The sequence below is a fragment of the Protopterus annectens genome, chromosome 8.part0 (genome assembly GCF_019279795.1).
Source record: "Protopterus annectens isolate FY-2018-M chromosome 8.part0, PAN1.0, whole genome shotgun sequence".
In the NCBI taxonomy this organism is placed as follows: domain Eukaryota; kingdom Metazoa; phylum Chordata; order Ceratodontiformes; family Protopteridae; genus Protopterus; species Protopterus annectens.
This window is the reverse complement of record NC_056741.1, coordinates 304,217,353-304,238,567: the sequence shown is the minus strand read 5'-3', so window position 1 is coordinate 304,238,567 and position 21,215 is coordinate 304,217,353.

Below are 21,215 nucleotides of genomic sequence, written 5' to 3'. Positions count from 1 at the left end.
TAATACATTTCCCCATAAAAAGGGATGCAGCTAGGTGGATGGAGGTATGGGGAATAGGGATTAGGACAGTAGGCTTGAATTACATCTACGATAATAACATGTCTGTGATACTCTGTTGTCCAACACGTACAGGCATGCCTCTCAATTGTCCCTGCTTTCAATCACATCTCTACACTGTCCCTGTCCATCCCTTCTACAATGGCCGGCTGTTGTAATAAAGATAGTGGATTACATGTAAAACATAGTGAGACTAAGTAAGGAGGTACACTCCTGTAACATCAAACTATGTACTGTAATTCATTGCCTCTCAGTCTGTCAATATCACAGATAAATAGTACTAACATTATAAAAGTGCCCCTGAATGTCCTTGATGTACTCCGGCTACGTCCTTGTTTTGTGGACATTCATCCCTATCTGGTTGAGAGCTATGCTTAACATGACTTTCAACCTCCTACAGTAAGAAATCAGGACAAAGCCATATTTAATGGGGGGGTCAAAGTCCCAAACTCAGTGAGAGAGTATACATATTGGCCATACAAAGTAAGAATGTGACTAGAGTAATAAATATTACTGTAGCATAAGTGTTGTCTGAGGAGTCTGAAGGGTGACAGCTAGATTCTGTGTCACTTTTCTGACAGCAACCATCAATCAGTGGACAACCATTTGTCAGACATGTACAAGTTTATGCAAGAAGGACCACTGCTATTAGGCAAACATGGTGACATTCTGCAAACATTTGCAAAGGTGAGAGGTATGTTGCTTACAGGGAACATACATTACAGCAGATGTGCATTACTGTCTGTCATTGTGGCACACTGATGTGGCTGGATTGTGCCAATATAGTTGTTGGAATAGCACACTGCTATTTGTCCAACAGTGGCTGTATATCATATTAGTGGGGATTTGCCTATAGGGGACACACCACAGTACACTGCAGTGATGGCTGTAGAGACATACAGCAGAATCTGTCATGGCACACATTGATATTACCCAGTATTGCCACTATCTTGGAGATAAGCACACATGTAGTGTGTTGCCAAACTGTGGGGTATGATGTGTGAGGGAGCAGTGGATAGTGCATATCATTATGGGTGTGTAGGCTTGTGTAGTAGACATCAACATATCTGGTCCTGTAATGTGTTCCCTTCTTGTTGTCTTGCAGGAATGATGTACCAGCGGAGACATCCTCCATTTTCACCTGCAGAAAATGACGCTATACTGGATGCCCTCAGACTCAACCATCACATCCTGCTTTAAAGGTGTAGCCACAATCATGAACAGCAGGGAGCACTGTGGGCTGACCTTGTGTGGGGTGTTAATGATATTGGCAACAGGACAGGTCCTATGAGCAGGTTCGACACCGGGCCACAGACATGGTCAATGCCACACATCAAAGGGCAGCTGCTGTTGTCAGGGATCGTACTGCCACTGGTGGAGGGCCTGCAACAGAACAACCACTCTCAACCACACAGGAATTCCTGGCAAACCTAGGATCAACCCACAGCTCCCAGCCAACAATTACGCCATACAACCCAGAGATGGGTGCCACAGCATCCACATCAGAGGAGCATTCAAGTAAGCTTACTGTGTTCACCAGTATAATACATTAGCAGTGATTATGGCAGGCTCTACAGACCAGTACATGGGTGTCAGGTCTATCTACATTGGAGGGGGGGGGTTGACTTTTACTCATAGTTGTGCACACATTCTCAGAATGTCAGCAATATAACTAATATCACATTAGTTATTGTACATGTGGATATATGCACATATTACCTTGTAGCACTGCAACATTTGGTGTTGCTGACAATATCTCTCCTTCACCTTTTCGCTTGTAGTCAGGTGTGGCCAGAGTTCATGGTCCTGTACCTGTAAGTGTAATACTGTTGTTTTGCTAGATCAAATATACCCTATGAATAGTAAGGGCTGCATTTTACCTTTTGTACAACTGTTGTGCTTAGCCAGAGTAGAATAATGGTATGTTCCATTTTAAAGCAGTTAACTACAGTGCATAGGCTAGGGAATGGCAGGTGTGTATTTGTACAAACAATAACATATTTGCACTTATAGTTATGAGCAACTACTCAGCCTGCTATACATGAGGCAATTACTCCAAGATGCCTATTCAAACACAATAGGGAGAAGGTACATACTTGAGACACTACTACTACAACTGGCATATTATTGTCAAGATAGGTTTACTGAGTTTTATGAGTAGTTCTGTCACATACATTGTCATATTGCATACCTCACAGGTGTATTCAACTGGAATTGTTACACAGATGTAGGTCATGTGCATGTTATACAAGGTCTGGCTTATCTATGTATGTTGTTGTGAGTGTGTTTGTTGTGCATGGGATCAGAGATGAGAAGCTGTGGGACATGTAATGCAGTTGCGGATCCACATCTGTATGAGTCTGTGTGGATTACCATCCATAATAGTGCAGGAGGTAATGTACTGCTTTTGTCTTGCTTCTCACAGGTGAACAGGGGGGCTGGAGTCTGTCCCCAACACAACCTGATGTCAGTGTCTCATTGGACTCTGATGATGATGATGATGATGATGATGATGGCCATAGTGAGGCACAAGTAGTGTTGATGGCTGAATCTGTCTTAGAGGTTGGCATCCCTCTTCTGCCCTCATTGTCCCTGCACACAGTCAATATGCCCACACATACCCAGTCACCAGAGGCCACAGATATTGGACAGTCAGAGGGTGGTGACATAGTACAGGACACTGTGAGAACTATGGCGTCAGTGAGTGTAGACACAGGCCATAGCCAGACAGCTGGTGAGGTCCCACACAGGCAGATTGACAGGAGTGCTCGAAGGAGGACTGCTGCCAATCCAACTCTTGTTGCAGGTGTCAAATCGTGGGTCACTTGCTGCATGTGTCGGGCTGTCATGGAGGCAGAGGCATGAGCTGAACGCAACACCAGATGGATGCTTAGGGTTATGGATGCAGCACAGTCTGACATCCATGACTGTCTCCACCATATTGGTGAATGTTTCAGTGATGTAGATGACAGATGGTGGGCTGAGACAGTGTCTGTCTTTGAGCACACATTCTCTGTACTCGAACATATGGTTGGGGATGGGTGGCAGACAAATGGACATAGGTCAGCAACACCATCTTCTGGGAGTCCACATGGCAATGCACACTCATGTTCCTGTAGTGGCAGTACCTCCAGTACTACAGAGGAAGGTGTGCTGTCCACACCATGATGTGCAGGCCATGGGCATGTGGTCCTGGGCAGTGGGGGACAGTCCCATGGGGGACACAGGCCCAGAAGACAGCAGTCACTGTTAGGTAGTAGCACTGTATCTGACCTTGGGCATGGTGCTGCCCATGTTATTTCTGGTGAAGCCAGTTACCATATTCATGACCGAAGATTGTGACCTGTAGTAGCACTGCATCTGACCTTGGGCATGGTGCTGCCCATGCTACTTCTGGTGAAGCCAGTTACCATATTAATGACCAAAGATAGTGACCTGTCCAGTCTACCATGTACGGTCCACAGCTGTCCACCATACATGTATAGGTCTAGCACTGAGCTTGACTGAGTACATCCACACACTCCAATACCAGTGTCACATGCAGGTCACCCACAAACACACACACAGCACCTCTCTATGTCTCATGTAACCAGCACCCCTTCCTGACACATGCACACATGCTGTCAACTGTTTGGCACAGCCTAGGCCTCCAGCACCCCCACACCATACCCTGTGCATGTGATGATACCTGTGCCACATCCCTACCATTGATGCAGGGACCTGCATATATGTGTCTGATACACTGGGTGACTATATAACTTTACAAGTTTTTGTGTAGTGCAGTAGTGTTATGCTATGGCAGTTGTTGTGGGCCATGACAGGTACTGTATGCTGGCATGTGTCAGGACTACACATCAAACGTACTGTATCATAGTTGCCTGATGGTACACTGGCTGTAATGTTATAGAATGACAGGTGCATCACGGAGCTGTGTTTTTTCACCAAGAGTCTGAGCGGTGCAACTATGGACACATGGCAGCAATACAGCAGCACAGGATGGCAAGACAGCACAGCAGAGACATGACATCAGCAACATATGCTAGCATATATACATGGCTCTCTAGGTGCATATGTGTAGAACAGTGTTTCAGGGACAATGGGGACAGTCAGCATCATCATGCTTTCTTACTCTGTGACACATTCTACTACCCTTGATATATGTCACCTGGGTAGTCTGCACACACAACTGTAGATGGTGGCAGACATCAATTATGCTTATGTAGAGGAGGGCATTTTAGGGCCAGTGGATAGTCACAGGGCCATAAAATGTATAACCAATGCACAGGGTTAGGCCACATGGGCATGTCTCTAGGGATGTCAGGGGACATATTTACACACAGACACATAATGTGAATTCTGTGAGATTATAACCCCTACCTATCTAGTATTACACACTATAGCCTGCAATACTTATTGCATGAGCCACACTGTTTATGTGATAATATACTGTCAGCTAGTGCTCTTAAGCTGGATGACATCAGCAGGCCTTGTAACAGAGCCCAACATTGAAGCCAGCAACTGCATAACCATTGCCCAGAGATAGCCCACAGGGTCTTGTCTGAAGTACTGCATGGGGATATATTCACACATTCACAGAGTTGGATGATGTGAGATTAAAACTTCTTCCTATCTAGTATTACACACTATAGTTCATGGTACTTATGTCATACGTCACACTGTTCATCTGATAATACACAGTCAGCCAGTGCTCTTATTAGAGCATGTATAATGTCTGTCAGTAGATATGGCCCTTTATACCCCCATTCACTCTGGCGTTGTCCAGCTTTCTTGCAGTAACAGACTGAGGGGTTATGACAGTCTGGGGGAAAACCATAGACTACAAGAGCCCTGTTTCACTTAAACTAGGGCCATTAAACCCCATAATGATGCACTTGGCAGGTAAAATGCATCACAGCTAGCCAATCACAAAGGCTATAAAGAGCCTCATCAGAGCACATCAGAGCACTATAAAGTATGCATATATCCTACAATCTGATTTTCCCTCATACTCTGCACCATTGGAGTACAGACTTGGGAATTTTAACCTAGTGAATGCTAGGGGCTGCTGCAGGTCTGCTACATATGTATGTGCTAGATGCTGAGGTCAATGCAGCTGTTGCTGATGCTGACCATAGGCCTAGACTGAGAAGGAGAAGAGTGTTCAGGTCCAGGGTAACAAACCAGGAGCTACATGATCTGGAGAATCAACAGTGCTACAGGGTGGGCAGGGACATATTACAAGAACTCATTGAGCTCTGACTCCCTCAACTCAGATCCAGAGCCAACAGAGGAGAACCCATCCCAGTGGAAACAAAAATATGTGTAGTACTTAGTATACTAGCTACAGGTACTTTCCAAAGCCCAACTGGGGACATGATGGGGATCTCACAGGCATCGGCTTCCATGGTACTCAATCAGTTCCTGCATGCCATACTACCATGTCAGTTAGCACATTTATTTTCCCAGCACTCTTGAGGAAAGGGCCATAAGTATGCAATTATTCCACTGTGTAGCACACTACACTGAGGTACAGGGTGCCATAGACTTTACTCATGTACACATCAAGGTACCACCTGGTGAAGAGGGTAGAATCTATGTCAACTGCAAGGGATATCACTCCATCAACTGCCAGGTTGTGTGCAATGCCCAAGGCATTATTATGAATGTGGGTGCTGGCAGCCCTGGCACTTGTCACAACTCCTATATCTGGCACACATCACAGCTGTACCAGATATTTGCTAGGGGGGACATCCCACATGGCCATTTACTTGGGGGATGCTGGCTATGCACTGGAACCTTGGATGATGACACCCATCAGAAATGCACACACACCCACCAAAGAACTCCATAATGAGGCACATGCACAAACCAGGAACATCATAGAGCATCTGTTTGGGCTGCTGAAGTCACAGTTCTGGTGCCTTGATATATCTGGTGGAGCCTTGCAGTACTCTGCAGCCACATGTGCACAGATTTTCACAGTATGTGCCATGCTACACAACATGATCCTGAAGAAACAGCTGTACCAGGATCAGCAAAGGGAAGGGATGCACAGCCCCCACCAGTGCCTTGGTCACCACAGCTCCACACACAGGGGGACTCGGAAGAGGAACTTTCTGAGGCTGTCCCTGAAGGCAGATGTAGACATGCCCAATATGCCCTGGCCTTGGCCAAGAGATAATGCATAGCACATGCATTGACAACCTGGGGCCCTAGTGACTGACACTGTACTCCAACTTGCATACCTATCAGTAAAAATTATGCCAGCCCTCCCACACAAACTGTATCTCACCTTGTATTGGCTGTGAACTGCATGCATCAGAGTCAGACCCATATTACAGGTCTGTCAACTGCTACATTCAGAAAGTCACTCTCATGTACACCACTTCTAAGGGGTACTACAATATGGTAGCATATGTATGGACCTAGTGCATGTATGCACGGGAATATAGTGGGCTATAGATAGTGTGCTACTGGGCTACTTGCAAAGAACTATAGTGGGCTACTGGGGTACTTGTACAGATCTAACAGCCACTTGGGACAACAGGTACTCTGTTCACTAGTAGGTGCCCTACAATAGCCACTAAGCCACATGGCTGGAAACTCCATGACAGTATTCTAGGGAGATGCCAAACAGTGAGATCAAAGGACAGTTGCATGACTATCTATGCCAGCAGAGCATAGGCTGTTCGGTCCCCACCCCAGACAAATCAGTGTTCCCATACAACTGCTGTAACAGTAAGTTTGCAATGCTATACCAGTAGACCAGACAACTCTTCTAGCTTGTTGATAGTGTGAGGGATGAAACCTCTATGTCTGGTGGTTGATGTGGCTCACTGGGCCAGGGACAGTAGTATGTGTGATGGTGTTGATGGTTAGAATCTGGCAGCATACATCTTCTGCATGTGTGGTACTCATATGGTGGTAGTCCCACAGACTGTCATAACCCCTCAACCTGTTATTGCAAGAAAGCTGGACAAAGCCAGAGTGAATGTGGGCACAAAAGGCCATACCTACAGACAGACATTATACACACTCAGAGTAACCTAGCAGGTGACTAGTATAACAGCAGGCTGCAACAGGTCAGATTAGCCTCAGGATGTAAAGGCCATCACTTAAATGTGTCAGTAGGTACAACAAGTCAGTGGCAGCTGTTTACAGTGTAGCACTGGAAAATCACAAATGTATGAGGAACAGAGCGGACATATGGAGCGAAATGCTGGATATTCTGCAAAAACATGTACAGGGAGAGGTATGCAGACTGTCACCATGTGTGTGGTGTTTCACCGTGTACCCCATGCACATCATGCCTCTCAACCTCTTAGAGCAGGAAATCTGGCCAAATAAAATGAATAAAAGTGGGACCGAGGAACACAAATTGGGACAGGTTTTTAATTATTTGCTCCTACAAACATAGAATATCAATAGAATAACAGGTCCTGCATTAGCATGACTCTCTTGATATGCATGGAGTCTGAAACTCAAATGTCTGTCACTACTTATTTACTTCAGTCATCACTGATTTCCCACTAATTTGCCATAAAAACACAATGTCATGTGAATGCGCCAAAAACATGAGGCAAAAGTCTGGACAGTCTGTGAAGCTCTGTACAATTCTGAAGTATGAGTCACATATTAAGGTCAGCAAACAACTGGGAATGCCTTGGACAATATCAGGCAACTGCAGTACTGTGGTAACAGGTGCAGCAGGCAAATACCTACAGCACACAATAATTCCAGTAGTGTGCACAACTAGATAGGTAGGGGTTCTAATCTCACAGCATCCAATGTGTGTGTGTGTGTGTGTGTGTGAAAATATGTCCCCTTGCAGCGCTAGAGACATGCCCAAGTGGCTTACCCCTGTGAATTGGTTATGCATTTTATGGCATTGTGACTAGCCACTGGCTCCAAATTGCCCTCCTCTACATAAGCATATATGATGTCCACCACCATCTAGAGTTCTATGTGCAGAATACCAAGGTGACATGTATCAAGGATAGTAGAGTGTGTCACAGGGTATGAAAGCATGACAACACTGACTGTTCCCATTGTCCCTGACACACTGTTCTACACATATGCACCTAGGGAGCCATGCAGGTATAGTGGCCTACCTTGCTGATGTCATATCTCTGCTGTGCTGCCTTGCCATCCTGTGCTGCTGTATTGCCACCATGTGTCCATAGTTGAACCACTAAAACTCCTGGGACAAAAACATAGTCAGGTCCATGACACACCTGTCATTTTGTAACACTACCACAAGTGTACCATCAGGCAACAAAGCTACACAACGTTTGATGTGTAGTCATGACACATGCCAGCAAACAGTACCTGTCATGGCCCGCAATAACTGGCATGGCTTAACACTGCTGCACAACACAAACACATGTAAAGTTATATAGTCACATTGTGCATCAGACACATATATGCAGGTCCCCACATTGATGGCATGGATGGCAGGGATGTGGCACAGGTATCATCACATGCACATGGTGTGGTGTGGGGGTGACAGAGGCCAAGGCTGTGCCAAACAGTTGACAGCATGTGTGTGAGTCAGGAAGGGGTGCTGGTCAGATGGGCCATGGAGAGGTGCCATGTGTGTCTGTTGGTGACCTGAATGTGACAGTGGTGTTGGAATGTGTGTGTGTGTGTGTGTGTGTGTGTGTGTGTGTGTGTGTGTGTGTGTGTGTGTGTGTGTGTGTACAGAGTCAAGCCCAGTGCTAGCCCAACACATGTGTAAGGTAGAGAACTGTGGACCATACACAGTAGAGTGGACAGTTCACTGCCTCCAGCCATGAACATGGGAAATGGCTTCACCAGGAGTTGCATGGGCATCACCATGCCCAAGGTCAGATACAGTGCTAGTACCTGACAGTGACTGTTGTCTGCCAGGCCTGTGGCCACACTGGACTGCCCAGGACCATGTACCCATGGCCTGTCACATCATGATGTGGACAGCACACTTCCCTCTTTAGCACTGGAGCTACTACCACTACTGTAGTGTGGGTGTGCACAGCCATGCGGACTCTCAGCAGATGGTGTTGCTGGTATACGTCCACATGTCCAATGCCCATCTCCAATCAGATGATCCAGCACAGTCAACATGCACTCAAAGACAGACACTGTCTCATCCCACCGTCTGTTCACTATATCAGTGAAATGATCCATGGCATCACCAATGTGGTGGAGGCCGTCACGGATGTCAAGACTGTGCTGCATCCATAACCCTAAGCATCCATCTGGTGTTGCGTTCAGAACATGCCTGTGCCTCCATGACAACCTGAAACATGCAGTGAGTGACCTGTGATGTGGCACCTACAACAGGACGTGGAAGGGCAGCAGTCCTCCTTCAAGCACCCCTGTCAATCTGCCTGTATGGGACATCACCAGCTCTCTGGCTATGGCCAGTGTACACACTCACTGGCACCATAGTTCTCACACTATCCTGTACTATGTCACCATCCTCTGACTGTCCAATATCTGCAGACTCTGGTGACTGGGTATGTGTGGGCATACTATGTGCAGGGACAATCGGGGCAGAAAATGGATTTCAACCGCTGGGACAGATTCAGCCACCTATAACCCCACCTGTGCCTCACTTGCCACTGTCATCATCAGAGTTCAATGAGACGCTGACATCAAGTTGTGAGTAGGACAGACTCCAACTCCTTGTTCACCTGTGAGAAGCAAGACAAAAGTAGTACATTACCACCTGCACTGTTATGTATGGTAATCCATACAGACTCCATCATGTCATCTCTGATCCCATGCACAATATACAAACTCACAGAAACATACACAGAAAACTCAGGCCCTGTATAACATGCATGTCACCTACATCTGGGTAATGTTGCCAGTACACTACACCTGTGAGGTATGTAATACGACAGTGTATGTGATAGAACTACACATAAAACCCTGTACACCTATCTTGACAATATGCCAGTTGTAGTATCACTGCCTCAGGTATGTACCATCTCCCTTTTGTTTTTCAACAGGCATCTTGGAGTAATTGCCTCATGTATAGCAGGTTGCATAGTTGCTCATAACTATAAGTGCAAACATGTTAATGTTTGTACATATACACATCTGTCACTACCTAGGCTATGCACTATAGTTAATGGCTCAGAAATGGAACACACAGCTATTCTTCTCTGGCTAAACACAACAGTTGTGCATAAGGCAAAAATGGCTGCCCTTAACTTTCATAGGGTATATATGAGCTGTAAAACAACAGTACCGCACTTACCAGGCACAGGACCATGGACTCCGGCCACACCTGATGGACCTATGAAAAGGTGAGGAGAGGTACTGTCAGCAACACCAAATGTTGCAGTGTTACAAGGTAAAATGTGCATATATCCACATGTATAGTAGCTAATGAGATACTGGCTATATTGCTGGCATTCTGAGTATGTATGTACAACTGTGGATAAAAGCCAACCCCCACATGCAGATAGACCTGACACCCATGTACTGTTCTGTAGAGCCTGCCACAATGATTGCTAATGTATTATACTGGTGAATACAGTAAGCTTACCTGGATGGCTGAGAGTGGTTGTTCTGTTGCAGGCCCTCCACTGGTGGCAGCATGATCCCTGGCAACAGCAGCTGCCCTTTGATGTGCAGCACTGATCATATCTGTGGCCTGGTGTCGGATCTGCTCATAGGTCCTGTCCTGTTGGCCAATCTGATTAACAGCCATCACAAGGTTGCCCCACAATGCTGCTCACTGTGACTGTGGTGACCTCATGAAAGCAGGATATGATGGTGGAGTCTGAGGGCATCCACTATAGCATCATTCTCTGCAGATGAAAATTGTGGATGCCTCTGTCAGTACATCATTCCTGCAAGACAATAAGAAGGGAACAAATTACAGGACCAGATACATGGATGTCCATTATGTACAGACCCTATACACCCATAATGATCTGCACTACCCACTGCTCCCTCACACGTCATACCCCACAGTCTAACACACTACATGTGTGGCTATCACCAAGATAGTAGCAATATTGGGTAATGTTCCTGTGTGCCATGACAGTTTATGCTATATGTCTCTGCAACCATCATGGCAGTGTACTGTGGTGTGTCTTGTATAGGTAAATCCCCACTAATATGTCATACAGCCACTGTTGGACAAATAGCAGTGTGCCATTACAATAACTATATAGGGATAGTCCAGCAACACCAGTGTGCCACAATGACAGAGAGCAATGCAAACCTGCAGTAGTATATGTTCCCTGTAGGGATCATACCTCTTGACAATACAGATGTCTTCAGAATGTCACTATGTTTGCCTCATAGATGTGACCCTTTTTGCACAAACTTGTCGATGTTTGACAAATGGTTGTCCAATTGTTGATGGTTGCTGTCAGGAAATTAAAACAGAATCTATCACCCATCAGACCCCTCAGAAAACACTTGTGCTATAGTTATATCTGTTAGTCTATTCACCTTCTTCCTTTGTATGGCCAATATGTATACTCTGTGGCTAGGTTTTGGCCTTTGTTCCCCCATTAATTATGGCTTTGTCCTGATTTCTTACTGTAGGAGATTGAGAGGTATTTTAGGCATAGCTCTCAACAAGACAGGGATGAATGTCCATGAAACAAGGACTTAGCCAGAGTACATCAGGGACATTCAGGGACACTTTTGCAATGTTAGTACTATTTATGTGTGACATTGACATACTGAGAGGAGGTGAATTACAGTACATCGCTTGATGTTACAGGAGTGTACAACCTTACTTAGTGCCACTATGTTTACTGCAACAGCTGATTGATGGAGGGATTGACAGAAACAGAGCAGAGATGTGATTGAAAGCAGGGAGAGTTGAGAGGCATGCCTGTAGTTGTTGGACAGCTGAGTATCACTGAAATGTCAATATCACAGATCTAATGCAAACCTGCTGTTTTAATTCCTATTCACCATACCACCATCCTCCCATTTGCATCCCATTTTATTGGGAAATCTAGTACATACCTGGTAGAGTGATGTATTCCTTCTTTTGATGCATTGCTCTGAAAATGCTTTGCACATATGCTGTCTGTGTGAGTAACAGCACATACAGACCTGTTCCCCATAGGCAGTTGCTTGCCTTTTGTAGGTAATGCTCATTAGCAGGCAATTGCCTCTGTATCAATCTGTGGATCAATTGCTAATTATATCCAAAATATCTGAAGTGCGCAATCATTACCCAATGACATGGCACCACAGTGCAATATATAAGGCCTTCATTTAGACCTTGGGCCCTTTCTTAGTTTTTGAGATGGACATTACTGAGGTGTGGAGATTACAGCATTGCAGAGAGTAAGTACAAATGCTGTTCACTGTAGAAATGTATGAAGTATGTCACAATTTTGCCTCATATGTTTGGTCAGTGTCCCATGACAGTGTGGTCATCTAGCAGGTCACTGGAAAACATTGTCGGTTAAGGTCAGTAAGGGGAGAGAGACATTTGAGTGTCACACTTTATACCCATCAGAATATGCATGCTTATTCAGTAGCTGCTATTCTATCAACTTACTATCTTTGTAGGGCAAACTGTGAAACATGTCCCTATCTCTGGACCCTTGTCCCCCCCTCTTTATATATGGTTGTGTCCGGATCCCTTGTTATAGTGAGTTGAGAAGTATGGTCAGTCTGTAGCAGCTACCATAACATACAGCCATGTATGTTCCAGGCCACCTAGGACACATGGGGGGAGTGTGAACACTTTGGAGGCCAGCAAGCTGTACATGTAACTGTGGCAGCAATGTCATCCCTGTCATTACAGCAGAGCCAGGGTAAGGGTGCCCTTTACAGTCCAGTAGAGGCATGGACTTAAGGTCCATTTGTTATGAACAGTGCCATTAGCAGAGTAGTAGACGACATATACTTAGGCTATATGAATATGTGCAGTGTGTCCTTACCTGCAGGCCTTTGACTTGCAAAACTAGTTGGCAGATAATTCAGTAGCAGTAACCTCCGGGGATTAAAACTGCATGAATCAGTCATTACTTGCTGTCTTCGCAACAATGTAATTGACGTGCAACACACTGGATTCAGACCCAGGACTGTGTATGGTAAAATGTTCTGTATGCAAGGCATTTAACAGACTGACAGTCATTACTTGCTGTCTTCACAACAATGTAATTGACGTGCAACACACTGGATTTGTGGTAAAATGTTCTGTATGCAAGGCATTTAACAGACTGAGCTACTGAGTCAGTGCTGGAGCAGGTGTATTTGCCAGCTATATGTGCAGACATACAGGCTGCGACATACATTGTCTGCAAACATCAGTATGTGCATGTCTTTCAAAGGCAGCTGTTCTGCAGCAGGGTCCCAGATGAACAGATGTACTGTGCCATTGATGCCTTAGCAGGTGTGTTTACAGATGTTGCAGTTAAAAGGGATCATTTATGTGCTATCCCAGGCCTTACCTACTGCCATTAATATTTATTTGGCTGTGTACTGGTGTATTTTTACATCAGAGTCCTAGGTGTACTCCCACTTTTTTCCCATTAGGTTTAATTTCAGTCTGTCAGTGGCAATCATTATGTTTTAATGGAAACACCTGTTTTAATTAAGATCTGTGTGGCATAATGGGTTGCAGTAGTTGGCAGGGGACTGGGTTTGAAACATGGCACGGGTGATTATTTTGTGCATGTGCCTAACACTGTGAGAAACACATAAGATCATTAAGGCACATTAAAGCTCATTTAAGTGGATTTGCATGGTGCAGCACTTCTCTTAGTTTCATGCAAACCTGCACTAAAAGATTAAAAAGAAAATAAAAAGTGGGTGATAGGACAGTGGTGAAATGGGAGCAAGAAGGGGGAGAATATACTAAAAGTCAGGTAAGGATGTGCAGGACAGGTGTAGGAAAGAACCATAGCTTTCCATTTCTTGTTCATAAGGTCATAGGTTCATAGGTAGCTACTAGGCTATTGGCCCTAGGGCTTATACAAGCCTTGCCAAAAAGGTATCCTGGCTTTTGCCACCAAAGAAAATTATTTTCCTGTGCTCCTGTCAAGCAGAACCACAGAAGAGATCCCTGGGGTGAATTTCCTATTACCCATCCAGTCATCAAGATTTTTCTTGAAGAGTGCTAATGAGGAGCTCTGTTTGACATAGGTAGTCTGTTCCAGACTATGGGAAGTCTCTGGGACAGGAATCTATCCCTCCAACATGTTCTGTTTATTGTGTTGACAAGGTTTAGGTCCCTAGAGTGTGTAGCTCGGAGGGATTGGGCTTTCTTTAAGTGGAGCATGTCCAACAGCTCTGTGTTTGACATAGCTCTGTATGTTAGGCAGAGATCGCCTCTGAGTAGGCGATATGCGAAGGAGTAAAGCTGGAGTTTTTTGAGTCGATTTGCGTAAGGCATCTGTTTGAGGCCAGTAATCCTCTTTGTGAGGTATTTTTGCAGCCATTCCAGTTGTTGTAGATGTCTTGTGAGGTACATACCAAAAGGGGCGTTGTACTCTATAATGGGTCTAATGAGTGATGAGTAGAGGAGAAAAATGACCTCTTTTTTACTGGATGAGAAACCTTTTGTGATGAGGTGTGTCACATAGAAGGATTTCTGGACCACTGTGGCAATGTGATTATTAAAGGAGACACTACTGTCCACCTGTGTCCCAAGGTCTCATCACACTATCTGTGTTAAGTAGACTACCACCTCTGTGGTAGTTCATGGGTACAGAGTTTTTATGAAAGTGGATGACAATGCACTTTTTGGCATTGAGCTTGAGTCCATGGCTTTGACACCAGGCATCTGTCTCAGTGAGGCCCTTTTGTAGGATGTCCACATCATTAGGAGTTTTGATTATGGCTCCTAGTTTGCGGTCTTCTGTGAATTTAGTTAGCCAAAGACCTTCTGTGTTAGCCTGTACTTCAGAGAAGTAGATACCAAACAAGAGAGGACCCAGGACTGAACCCTGTGGTACTCCACTTGTCACTGGTTTGAAGTCTGATTTGGAGTCTGCTACTGTCACAGTGTGGGTACTGTCAGTAAGCCAGTTGGCAACCCATCTTGTGACATAGGGATTTATACCTAGTTTAGTGAGTTTATCTAGAATTCCAGAGTGGGGGATGGTGTTGAATACCTTGGCGAGATCTAGATAGGCTGTGTGAACCACCTTACCCTCATCTATGGCTTTGTTGACTGCTTCAAAGAAGTCTATCAGGTTTAGGAGACATGATCTGCCTTTTACAAACCTGAACTGTGTGGGGTCCAGAGCTTGGAGATCTCCATTGTCTTTGTTTATGAGTTCCAAGATGATACTTTCCATGGCCTTGCAGACCAGGCTCGTCAGGCTAATGGGGCGGTAGTTCCCAGGGTCTGTTGTAGCCCCCCATTTGTGGAGTGGGAAAACCATCACAGTGTGCCATTCAATGGGCACAAAGCCTGATGTGAGGCTATGACTGAACATGGTACTTAGGTGGGGTGCCAGTTCATTCTGAAGTTCATGTAGAAGTCAGCCTAGGATGTTGTGAGGTCCCATGGATACTGTGTTCTTGGCTTTGGAGAGTGGCTTTTTTACCTGTGCAGCTGTGATTACAGGAACTTTGCATTCTTCCAGTATAAAGATGGGCCCTTTAGGGGGGTAAAAGGGGGGTAAAGTTAGCACTGAACCTATCAGACAGGATATTGGCAATATCAGTTGGTTCTGTATATTTTGTGTCATTGTGCTGTAACTCAGAGCAGATCTGAGTGTTGCCATTGAGATTCTTGACATAGCTATAGAATTCTTTGTGGTTGTCTTTAGAATCAGTGGCAATTTTGTTTTCATAACTAGCTTTGGAGGATTTTATGAGGGATCTCAGCTTCTTACTGAGGCTGACCAGGGAGTTCCTCCAATCGTGGGATTTTACTAATTTTTGCAACAGTTTCTTTTTTCTATTGTAGAGTTTGTTTATGGCAGAAGACCACCAGATTGGCTTTCTTTTTTGGCAAGACAGCATCTTGGTTCTATTAGGGATAGCATGATCCATGCACTCGTGTAAGTGCTTATAAAGTGCATTTGTGTAGGATTCAGCAGTCGTACCTCTATTGTCCATCTGCATGGGTTTCATGAAGTTTGCCACTTCTGTCTTAAGAAGCGTGACGTTGGCTTTGGAGAAATTTTTTACAGTTGTTTTCCTAATGGGGGGTGGGAACGCGATGTGGATGTCTAGGGTGATTAGCTTGTGGTCAGATCTGACTAATGAGGAGCTGACCTCTGGTGTGGAACACTGGTCACCCATGTTGGTGATGACCAGGTCTAGGATATTAAAATGAACCAACGGTGTAAAAAAGGCAAAACAGAACCAGGACGAATGACCCTTTTCTGCCTGGCTGAAATGGTGCAGTAGATAATAGACAAAATGATGTACCAAACAGTAATCCAAAACAGTAATCCCAACAGTTTATTCAAGAAATTCAGTCAAGCGCTTTCTTCCAGGAAGCCTGGACTTCATCATCTATTATCTACTGCACCATTTCAGCCAGATAGAAAAGGGTTGTTTTTTCAGGTCTAGGATATTGCTGCCCCTGGTGGGGGTGTGGATAAGTTGATCCAAGGCGTTGGAAATGATGATTTCCAGAAAACATTGAGCAAAAGTGTTGGTACACAAGTAGTTTTCCCAGTTAATGGTGGGGTAGTTGAAATCACCCATTATTAGTGTGTTGGGTTGTACCTTAATATTTTCCAGTGTATCGAGAAAAGAGTAGTGGGAATCTTGGGGCATGGTGGAGCAACAGCTGTGAATTTTGACAGATTTTGTGGATGAATTTTGACTCTCAAACCCCAGAGAGAGGGGTGAGGACAACATAAATGTGTTGTCAAGCCAATTGGACCAAATTAGTTGTGTCCAGTGGACATGTGTGTGAAATGGAGAACTATGTATGGGGAGATATTTTTTGTGGGACAGGTGCCCATTTTTTTTTTTTATAAGGAGAGAGTGGAATGTTGGGGAAGGGATATAGGTACATGTGTGGAGGTAATTTGGGTAGGAGAGTATGTAATTGCAAACAGACAAAACAGTAGACAAATGCGGTGTGTAACATATGAGGGGGTAAACACCTTTGAAGGGGTGGGTGTTGTGGAATGCATGTGCCTAAAAACAGCAGCAGTATGACTAAAGTTCCCCACCAATGGGCAGTCGACATTACGCCTTCACTGACCCAAAGGCTGGAGGCTTGGAGCTAGGGCCAGACAGCCTCATCTGGTTGTCCCGTCTGTCAGATGAAAATATGTACTGTGTCATTGATGCCTTAGCAGGTATGTTTACAGATATTGTAGTTAAAAGGGATCATTTACCTGCTATTCCAGGCCTTACATACTTCCATTAATATGTATTTGGCTGTGTACTGGTGTATTTTTGCATCAGAGTTCCAGGTGCACTTCCATTTTTCCCAACAGGTTTAATTTCTGTCTGTCAGTGGCAATCAGTATGTTTTGCTGGAAACACCTGTTTTAATTAAGATCTGTGTGGCATAGTGGGTTGCTGTAGTTGGCAGGGGACTGGGCTTGAAACATGGCAGGGATGATTATTTTGTAAATGTGCCTAACACTGTGAGAAACACATAGGATCATTAAGGCACATTAAAGCTCATTTAAGCAGATTTGCCTGGTGAAGCACTTCTCTTGGCTCCGTGAAAACCAGCACTAAAAACTTAAAAAGAAAAGAAAAAGAGGGTGATAGGACAATGGTGAAATGGGGCAAGTAGAGGGGAAAAATATACTGAAAGATAGGAAGGCATGACCAGGACGGGTGCAGGAAAGAGCCATAGCTTTCCATTTCTTGTACAGCAACAGCTGTGCATTTTGAAAGATTTTGTGGATGAATTTGGACTCTCAATCCCCAGACAGAGGGATGAGGACAGCATAAATGTGTTGTCAAGCCAATTAGACCAAATTAGTTGTGACCAGTGCACATGTGTGTGAAATGGAGAACTATGAATGTGGCGATATTTTTTTGTGGGACAGATGCCAATTTTTTTTTTTAATAAGGTGAGAGTGGAATGTTGGGGAAGGGATATAGGTACATGTGTGGACGTAATTTAGGTAGGATAGGATGCAATTCAGACAGACAAGACAGCAGACAAGGGTGGTGTGTGACACTTGAGGGGGTAAACACCTTGGAAGAGGAAGGTGTTGTGGAATCCAAGATGCATGTGCCTCCAAACAGCAGCAATGTGACTGAGATTCCCACCCATGGGTAGTCGACACTGCTCCATCACTGCCCTGAAGGTGGCTATGATGCAGGCTGGGTGCTAGGGCCAACCGGCCCCACTAGATTGTCCAGTCTGCCCTCAATCTGGCACAGGTGTCGTTCATAGCTTCCATGAACAATCCTGTACACTATGGCCAGTAGGTGATTTTGGGTGACTACCACCCCTCTGCCACCGCTCCCAGGGGGGCTGATCCCCATCTCTTGAGGTGGTTCCACCCCAAGATGATACAGGGCCAGCAGAGGGGGCACCACTGGCCTGGGCCCCAGATGTGCTAGGACCCAGTCCCACAGCCAGTTGAGGTAGGGTAGGCGGATCACCAGGAACCAGCCTACCCTGATGTGCTGTGGTGATGGAGGTATAGCAATAAGTATAGGTTAGTTATGAACAAAACCACTGTTAGCAATAACAGCATGCCAGAAGATTGGAAATAACCCCATTACATGTCAATGCATATTATGTGAAACACAACAATAAATAACAGAACAGTCAGTATATTAACATAATTCCAGTAACAGTTATGGTATAAGGCCAACAGAATAGGTAATTCAGCAAGATATGTTAACATGCAATCATTTTAATACATACAATAATAAAACACATGCCCCAAAATACAGTTTCATGTAACAACATATGTTAATAGTAAGCCATACCCAATAAATTACAATAATAAATATTTGAAGATAAGGGGTGGGGAGAGAGAGAAATACAGTCCATTAATACCATTAAAGGCTCTATAGTTAACAACAGTACTGCTATCTACTCTGCAGGTCTGTCTTTTCTTTATGTGTAAAAGTGCCATACAGCTGCTGTAGCACATACATACTGCCAAGCTATCCACATGGGACAGCATGGGCCAAGCAGTAACAACTGCAGGTGCACAATTACACAAAACACTTGCACATCAGGTGGACATATATAACTACCAAGGGGTAATGTTGGCTGATTTAGTGATTCTTTGCTATTTACACATTCATGTCAATGATAAATCTGTGGCAGAGGGATTACATACTAGTAATTACATTATGTGACAGTGTGATGCTTGAGAGACATGTATGTGTACAGTACATAGAGTAAACAACTATCATGCCTTGCTTGGCAGGCATGGGGATAGAACCCAACAGCAGTGACTTCAGAAGACATCTGCATCAACTGTATTAACTGACTGCAGCAACCTTTAACAGACACCCCAGGCATACAGCCGTACCAAAGATTACACATTTTATTTAATTTATTTTATTTTATTATTGTTATACTTATTTCCTTTATTTTATGCTGTATTTTCACATTCCTGGTAATGATTGTAACAGCCTGTGACATCTAAACACAAAATTATTTACTCATAATATAGGATACCTCACGCATTTACCTGAAGTTCCTGTGGAGAGAATATCTGTTAACTTTATGTGACTGATACTGTAATATTTAGTGCTACATAACACTGGATTCGTACCCTGGTCTGTGTGTGGCAAAATGTACTTTATACTGAGTATTTAGCAAACTGAACGACTGAGTCACTGCTCATTACTGACTGACTGATATTTGCCTAGAGCTCACCTGGCATCACAATATGACCTGTTAATAGGAGTACAGTTTTATACTACAGTGACAGTTGAACACATATGCATGAAAGTCAAGCATGACAGAGATATTACGTAACCTATACATTACTACATTGAATGCAGGTGTACACAATATATTGCTAGTGTGTTGCAATATCTGTGAGGTCAACAAACAACATCTAATTATGGGTTATTATTTCCAGTCTACAACTACTACACTGTCATACCTGACTGCAACACCATATCTCACAGCCTGAATGCATACAGCTGACATGCAATGGTGAAAAACAGGCAATCTTGATGTACACAATTTACCTTGGTGTTATTGCTCTTGGTTCATATAGATTTGCAGAACAGTTGCCATAACTCATTTCTTACAAAACAGCTCTAAATCTACATTTACTGCACAGCAGACTTTATTAGAGATACATTTATGCAGATACTGACTTTATGTCATGTTTTTATTGCCGAATAGTTGTCATAATTCATTTCTTGCAAAACAGCCTTAATTCCACACTTATTGCACAACAGACTTTATTAGAGATACCTTCCTGCAGTTACTGGTATAGTTTTGAGTAGTTTATTGCACAGCAGTTGTCATTATGCAGGTGTTGCAATACAGCTGTAAGTCCACAGTTATTGCACTACAAACTTTATTGCATATACTTTATTATGGTTAATGCTTTGGCAGTATTCACTTATTGCAGTACAGCTGTAAATCCACATTCATTGCAATAAACTCTTTACTGTATATTTCTAATAGCAGTTAATGCTTTACTCTTTCCTGCTTGTTTGACTATGGATAGCAAACCACATCTGTACTCACCACACTCACGGTGCAACCTGACCAAGCGGCCAGCATGTGCCTTGATGTTGTGAGATCTCTCCTCTGCAGCTGTTGGGGGAGATGAACATCATTATGCATACTAGTTTAGCAGACATTCAGATTAGATATTAGTAGAACAGAGGTAGAGATACTTACATAGATGTGAGACATCCCCTGCCAAAAGTTCTTGGGCCCAGTTGTCCAAGAGATCACACTTACATCTATTCAGATCATCATAGTGGTGATGACACTGCTCACCTGTGCTGGGGATACCAGTTACACTGGTGATGTCCCTTGCCAGCCAGTCCCATGCCTCTACCTTGCACTCTGAGCCCTGGTAACCTCCCTGCAGAAGCCGGTCTTCATGGTTTTTAATAAGGAGTCTAACCATGACACTGGACTCCAGGAATCCCCAGTGCTGCACCCAAAAGTGTGAACCCTCACCATTTCCTGCTATGGTGTATCCTTCAGAGAAAGAACTCCAATGGATTATTCTGCATTCCCACCTATTGGGTTTAATATAGTCTGTTTTCCCACCCTTGCATGCCATTGGGCAACATTTAAAAATGCA